This window comes from Lycium barbarum, chromosome 11, assembly GCF_019175385.1.
Source record: "Lycium barbarum isolate Lr01 chromosome 11, ASM1917538v2, whole genome shotgun sequence".
In the NCBI taxonomy this organism is placed as follows: Eukaryota; Viridiplantae; Streptophyta; class Magnoliopsida; order Solanales; family Solanaceae; genus Lycium; species Lycium barbarum.
Genome location: NC_083347.1, coordinates 55,834,135 through 55,840,919, shown reverse-complemented (window position 1 = coordinate 55,840,919; position 6,785 = coordinate 55,834,135). Strand labels below are relative to the sequence as shown.

Below are 6,785 nucleotides of genomic sequence, written 5' to 3'. Positions count from 1 at the left end.
CATAAATGGTCACAGAACAATCCCTATAGATCTGTCTCGCTACAATAAAATCCCCAACTGGCGTAGCTACCTCAAATGGCTCTATAGGCTCAGACACTATCCCAATCTTACTAGCAATGAGCGGGGAAATATATGATAAAGTAGAGCCAGGGTCAATCAATGCATATACAGATCTGGAGAAAACCAGTAATGTACCTGTGACGACGTTTGGCGAAGCCTCCTGATCGTGGCGGCTGGCCAAAGCATATATGCGGTTCGAGGGACCACTAGAACCTGAAGCGCCACCGCGGCCTCGACCGCGTCCTGCCGGTGCTAGCATACCTCGCCCTCCAGGGCGTGCAACAGATGGAGCAGAAGAAGAACCGGCGGCTGACCCTGTCGGCTGAGCCACACTACCAGAACCGCTCGCCAACGGACAGTCTCTCATAAAGTGGCCCTGACCACCACAAGAAAAGCAAGCTCCAGTAGCTCGATAACACTCCCCAGGATGAGACTTCCCGCAATGAGGACAACGGGGCCTGGGTGGTCTGGCCTGGCTGGGACCCCTGGATACCTGTGAACCTGCCGCTCTGGAGCTCTGACCGGCCCCAGACGGTCCTGCACTGTCAAATCTCCGACTGCCTGACTGAGTACTCCGGCCGGACGGAGGTAGCTGTCTGCCTGACTGCTGCTGCTGAGGCTGTCCGCCTCGAGAATCCTTGGAATAACCTGCGGGCCTAGCCCTCTTGGGCGGCCTCCTATCCCAGTGTCACGACCCAACCCCGTAGGCCGTGACTAGTGCCCGATCTGGGCACCCGAACCCATCTATCAAATATTATCTCAAATTCTATCAACTCATTCTAGTATATGGCGGAAGCCGACAAGACTTTATTTCAAATTTAGGTAATTTCCAGAAAATTTCGATAGAGTTTCCTTTGTTTTACGGACTATCCAATATACCCTGCACGCAGAAAATACCAACAAAAGCCACACAGGGCTAACCAAGCAATATATAAACATATGCGGACCGGCCGCCTCGGCGTATAGGATCGCCCAAACAACATATGCGGACCGGCCGCCTCGGCGTATGGGATCGCCCAAACGACATGTACATACATCTATACAGAAAGACCCTAACCCACAAACATGTCCACAGACCTCTAAACAGACCGACAGAATCATATGACGGGACAGGGCCCCGCCGTACCCATGAACGAATATATACAAATGCACTAATAAATATATATACCAAAAGTATAAGCTCCGGAAAGAGAGGAGCACTCCGAATAGCAGAAAGGGTGTCCTAAACAGGTGGATCACCAGGGTGTGCGTCTGTACCTGCGGGCATGAAACGCAGCCCCCGGAGAAGGGGGTCAGTACGAAATATGTACTGAGTATGCAAAGCAGAAGGTACAGAAATAAATCTGAATAATAATCGAATCAGATATATAGAAAATAATACATATCAAAATGTTTATTTCCAAAGTATAAATTATGCATAGGGCACTGGAAAATGTGGTCGCCCGCCTGTCGATGGCGCCACAACACAGCATAACACCAGAAAGTTTCAAATCTCCGAATCCCCGTCACACATCACAACACAGCATAACGCCAAACACAGCATAACGCCAAACATAAGTGGAACCCGGCCCTCGAGCGAGGAGCACGGTGAACCATAATCACAGCATAACAGCGGAATGTATCACAAAGCGCACGACAACAGAACCGGCCCGGGAACCGGTGAACGATATCACAGTAGGCACGAGCGGAGTAGTGAGGAATCATATGCATAAAATAATTATTATAAATCTGAAGGATAAGTAAAATAGTCATATTCGAAATCAGAAAAAAAATTATCACTTTTTGTTTCAAAGTTGTCGAATTTCAAAAAGGGCGTCGCGGGACCCACGGACGAGTATAGACCCGAACTGAGCCCGCCTATGAAAAACATACTCATTTTATATCATACAAACTCCTACGAAAATTTCAAAGCAATCCGAGCTTTTCTGAGGAAATTATGGGCGTTTGAAGTCTTGGAATCGCTAAAGAATGAACTTTAAAACAAAAATCAGCTTTCATGTAATCTTTACAAATTATGGATTCCAAGAACATAAGGATCAACGTTTTGCCATGACAAGGCAAGGATGCCAAAGAACAAATGCGATTCATAAACATGCTCGGATTGTGAGAATAGAGTTTCCTCGAGGCTTATATCATAGCCTATTTTAACTAAGGCATGCCGAAGAAGGAAGATTACTTTACATACCTCAAACGCTCTCCAATACGATCCAAACTCAAGCTAAATCCAACCTATGATTCGGGCTGCCCAAGGTCTACAAACAAGCCATAAAATGCCAAACATTAGCTAAAGACTTTTTGGGCATTAAATTCCAAATTCGCCCTTAATTCTACAGAAATTTGGGCAGCATTTCCCCTGTAAATAGGCTACCCCGAGAATTTGATTCGGCCATATCAACCAACAACAACAACAACAACCAACCTAACAACATCAACAACCAATCCGAAAGACAAAACAACAATAATAGCTTTCTTTTCCATTATTCAACAACTTACATAAATTCAATTCAACTACTTACGTTCAAGCCAAAATCGACGCTTATATATTCACATACTAACCCGAACCCATACTAACAATGTCCAAGGACATTCCAAACAAGTTACACAATATTTCCAGCAAATTTCAGGGAAATACAACAGCAGCCACACGACACCACATCATCCATTCATATGCAAGTAAATCACATTATTGTCTCTATAATTCTTACATCAACTCACAACAATTTTTTTTACTCCAACTTTAACCATTAAATTTCTTCATTCTCATCACATAATCCATGATTACAACAACCAAAATATTAACTCAAATCAGTTCAGCAAATTTCAATTAAAACAGCCCCTACGCCATTCAACAACATTCCAACATTCGTACAATTCATGTTACCAAGTTACAACTATGTTTCAACATCAAGCTACATAATTTCGTGGCTTCAACCATGCTTCAATATCAAGATACATAATTTCATGATTTTCATTCATTTATACTCACCATAACACATTCAAACCATCCACAACACAAGCAAATTCGTCCTAAAACATATGGAAAAATAATCAACTCTTACCTTAGCAAGTTGCTCCTTAATTTGCTGAATTTAATGGCTTCAATTAAAGACCATTCTTGCTGCTCTCAAGGACCAATTCATGTTCCCAAAGACCTCCATTTGATTTACAACACCATGGAAAAATTAATTGGACCAAGCTTGGTGAACATGGATTTTTTTCACCATGGCCGTGAGCCCCCCTTCTCTATCTCTAGGTTTTTGTCTTTTCTTGTAATGTTGAAGATGATAAAATGAACACTTAAACATCAGATTTTTCCTTATATAGGCAGCCCCTAAGAGTGACAAGTGTCCCACTCAAGGCTTGAGCCAATTAAATTTGGTCACATGTCTTGGTGGGGCCCACTTAGTGCACTAGTGACTTGTTTAATGACTAATTAAATTTTTAATCCCCACTTAATAATCTAATCATGGTAAATTAATCCCAACTTCCATTAATATTTTTACACCAAGTAAAATTTATAAACAATTCATTTCCCAATAGAGATCGGAAATAAAAGAAAAAATTCTATTTCGAGCCCGAAAATGATCCCATCTTTAACTTGAGTCGATTCTCTTGCGAATAGCTCGACATATAAAAATATGGGATATAACACCCAGTCTCTACCAGAATGATCAGACCTGTGACGATCCTCCATACCCATCGCATAGGCCTGAAGTCGGGCAATGTCCATATCTGTCTGCAATGACACTGCCATACAGCCGTCGATCAAATACCGATCCAATCCCATAACATATCTGTGCATCCGATCGGACATGTCTGCTACCAGGGCCGGTGAATATCGGGCCATAGAATCAAACTCAAGATTATACTCACGCACACTCCGACCCCTCTGCTGCAAATGTAAGAATCGGTCGGCCCGTGCCCGCCGCAACTCTGGGGGTAGAAAGTGGCGGGTGAAAGCAGTCACAAACTGGTCCCACGTAGCTGGGGGAGCACCCTCGCCCCTGGATAACTCCCAAGTCTCATACCAGTGAGCGGCAACATCTCGAAGCCTGTGCGAAGCCAGCTCGACCGACTCGGTCTCTGAAGCCCTGACCAAGTCCAGTGAGCGCCGCATCCCCCGAATAAAGTCGTGGGGGTCCTCGTCGGGCTTAGACCCGAAGAACTCTGGAGGGCCACATAACAAAAACTCCCGAACTCTCAGGCTGTCCCGCCTGTCATCGTCACCATCGTCCCTCCGCCCGCGTCTGCGAGCCTGTCCTGCTACCAGTGTAGTCAACAACTGTACAGCCTCCCTCAGGGTCCTATCCTCCGCCCTCGGCTGAGGAGCTGGAGTCTCAGGAGCGGGTACACGGACCTCTGGAGTTGCTGAAGGTCCTACTCCAGGCTGTACTAGTGGGGGTGTAGCAGACCCTCAGAATGAGGCACATCCTCAGGCAAATCATAAACACGAGCCCGGGTAGCTCGCTGTGCCTGGCTAGTCTCTCCCATCCTCGCTTTGCCCTTCTGGGCCGCCGTTGCCTTCTTCGGAGGCATCACTGCAAACACAAAGGCGAGTCAGATCAAAATCATCCTAATAGCACAGCTCTATCGCACGATCTAAGATTCCAAAGAAAGTAACATCCTAAATGCCCTGTAGCTTCCTATTTATAGATATGGTGCACAACACATCGATAAACAAGACTCTACGAGACACGGCCTGTAGACATTCCGAGGACAAACCGCTCTGATACAACTTTTGTCACGACCCAGCCCCGTGGGCCGCTACTGGCACCCTACTTGGGTACCTAGACCAAATTACGTATTCATTGCCAAATCCAAACTTATTTCAGAATTTCATAAAAATCATATCAAACATAACTTATCGAAATATGTCTTAAGCGGTGGCACAAATCAAATACAAACTGAGCGGCGGAATAGACATCGCCGGTCAAAAGTGCAAACATAAGCATAAGGGCCATTTGGGGCCATCATAACAAGCAGACCGCTTTAAGACCAGAAAACGAAATCAAACCAACATATACAGGACCCTCACCCCACATATATGACTACAGGCCTCTACGAACTCAAAACAAAGACATATGGCGAGACAGGGCCCCGCCGTACCCAAATAGTCAAATGTACAGAATATATACAAAGCAAAAGGAGTCTGTACCAAAAGTGGACTCCGGATCAAAGAGGAGTACTCCGGAATAGCAAAGAGGGAAGCCTACTGTGGAGGATCACCAATGTCTGTACCTGCGGGCATAAAACGCAGCCCCCGAAGAAAGGGGGTCAGTACGAAATATGTACTGAGTATGTAAAGCACGGAGTACAGAAATATGGATCAAAACTGAAAGCACATCAGATAACAAAATGGAATACAAATCGGTATGTCAAAATCCGTATCAAAATCATATACGTAAATATAATGCAAATGAAATCATGCAAACGCTTAGGAACGTGGTCGCCACTCCGACGCTGGCGCCACACACAACATAACACTAGAAGGTTTCAAATCTCCGTACATCCCCGAACATAACATAATCATAGGTGAGCGTATCGCATCACGAGCCATATCACAGCATAACTCCAAATGGAACCCGACCCTATGGCGAAGCCTCGGGAACCGTAACACAGCATACGGCCAAATTATTATAAGGCGCACGAATCATAACCGGCCCGGGAACCGGTGAACGAAGTCATAATAAGGCACGAGCGGAGTCGTGAGCAAGCAAATGCAAATCATACTTCAAAATAGTCTTTCAAAACATAATAGTTTTACAAATCGTTCCATAGCACAAGATAAGCGAATACTTAGTCGATACAAAGATCCGTTTCACAAAAGTTTCCAAAGTGGTACGTATGGCTCAAAACGTAACTTATCATATCATAATATTCCAAATATATCTCATAGGAGGGAGTTCCAAAATCGAAAGTATCATATCAAACTTTATTCACAAAGATAGCCCAATAAGGCAAATAGGGCGTATCGGGGTTAGCGGGCCCACCTCGAGTCAAATTGAGGTGGCGAACATATTTTCTGAACATTTATAGGCCAAAGGGTCATACATAATCATTTCTAAGTTACCCGACCACATTTCGATAGGTTTCGGACGAGTGGTGGCATTCTAGCCAAAATAGAGCCCTTAGGCTTCAATTGAATTGAATGAATAGTAACTTTTCTGTGGATCGGGTTTCGAGGAGCACGAATGCTCCGGAAGTTCTCATATTCGCCTATCATACTAAGATATGCCAAACGAAGGAGTGGGAAGCTTTACATACCTTACAGACGCCTTACGCTCTCCCAAAGGTCAAGTCCCGTTTCGTCTGAAATCTGCAAATGGTCAAAGTTACCAATTGAGATTCTTAGGCTTAAAAATGCCTTTAACTTCATTTTTGCCTACCGAAATTTCGGCAGCATTTCCCCTATAAATCTAACATCCCCGAGACTTAGCTCGGTCCAAAATATATCAACAACAACAGCCCACACATCATCAAACAACACAAGTAATAATCAAACCACTCTAGCTTCAAAGTTCTACTTTATTACCTAAGTTGGCAACTTTCATTCAAACTTCCAAAACTCCAACTCTATATCTACATAATTGTATTCATTTCCTCATTCAAACTTATACAATCACATCCCAAATACAATCCAAGACATACACGAAATTGCCCCAAAATTCATTACTTTCCATAATTCTTCAAAACATCGAAAATTCACGACGAACATTCTAACTTGC

General features: G+C 44.2%; 1 long non-coding RNA gene across 1 annotated transcript; it reads right to left on the bottom strand.

The window, feature by feature from the left end:
• Positions 1 to 918: 918 nt before the first annotated feature.
• Positions 919 to 3,321, bottom strand: LOC132617786 (uncharacterized). Its single transcript, XR_009573834.1, has 3 exons — positions 3,120 to 3,321; positions 2,246 to 2,312; positions 919 to 1,317 (listed from the first exon to the last, which is right to left on the bottom strand). It is a non-coding gene; the product is annotated as an uncharacterized LOC132617786 (long non-coding RNA).
• Positions 3,322 to 6,785: the final 3,464 nt, after the last annotated feature.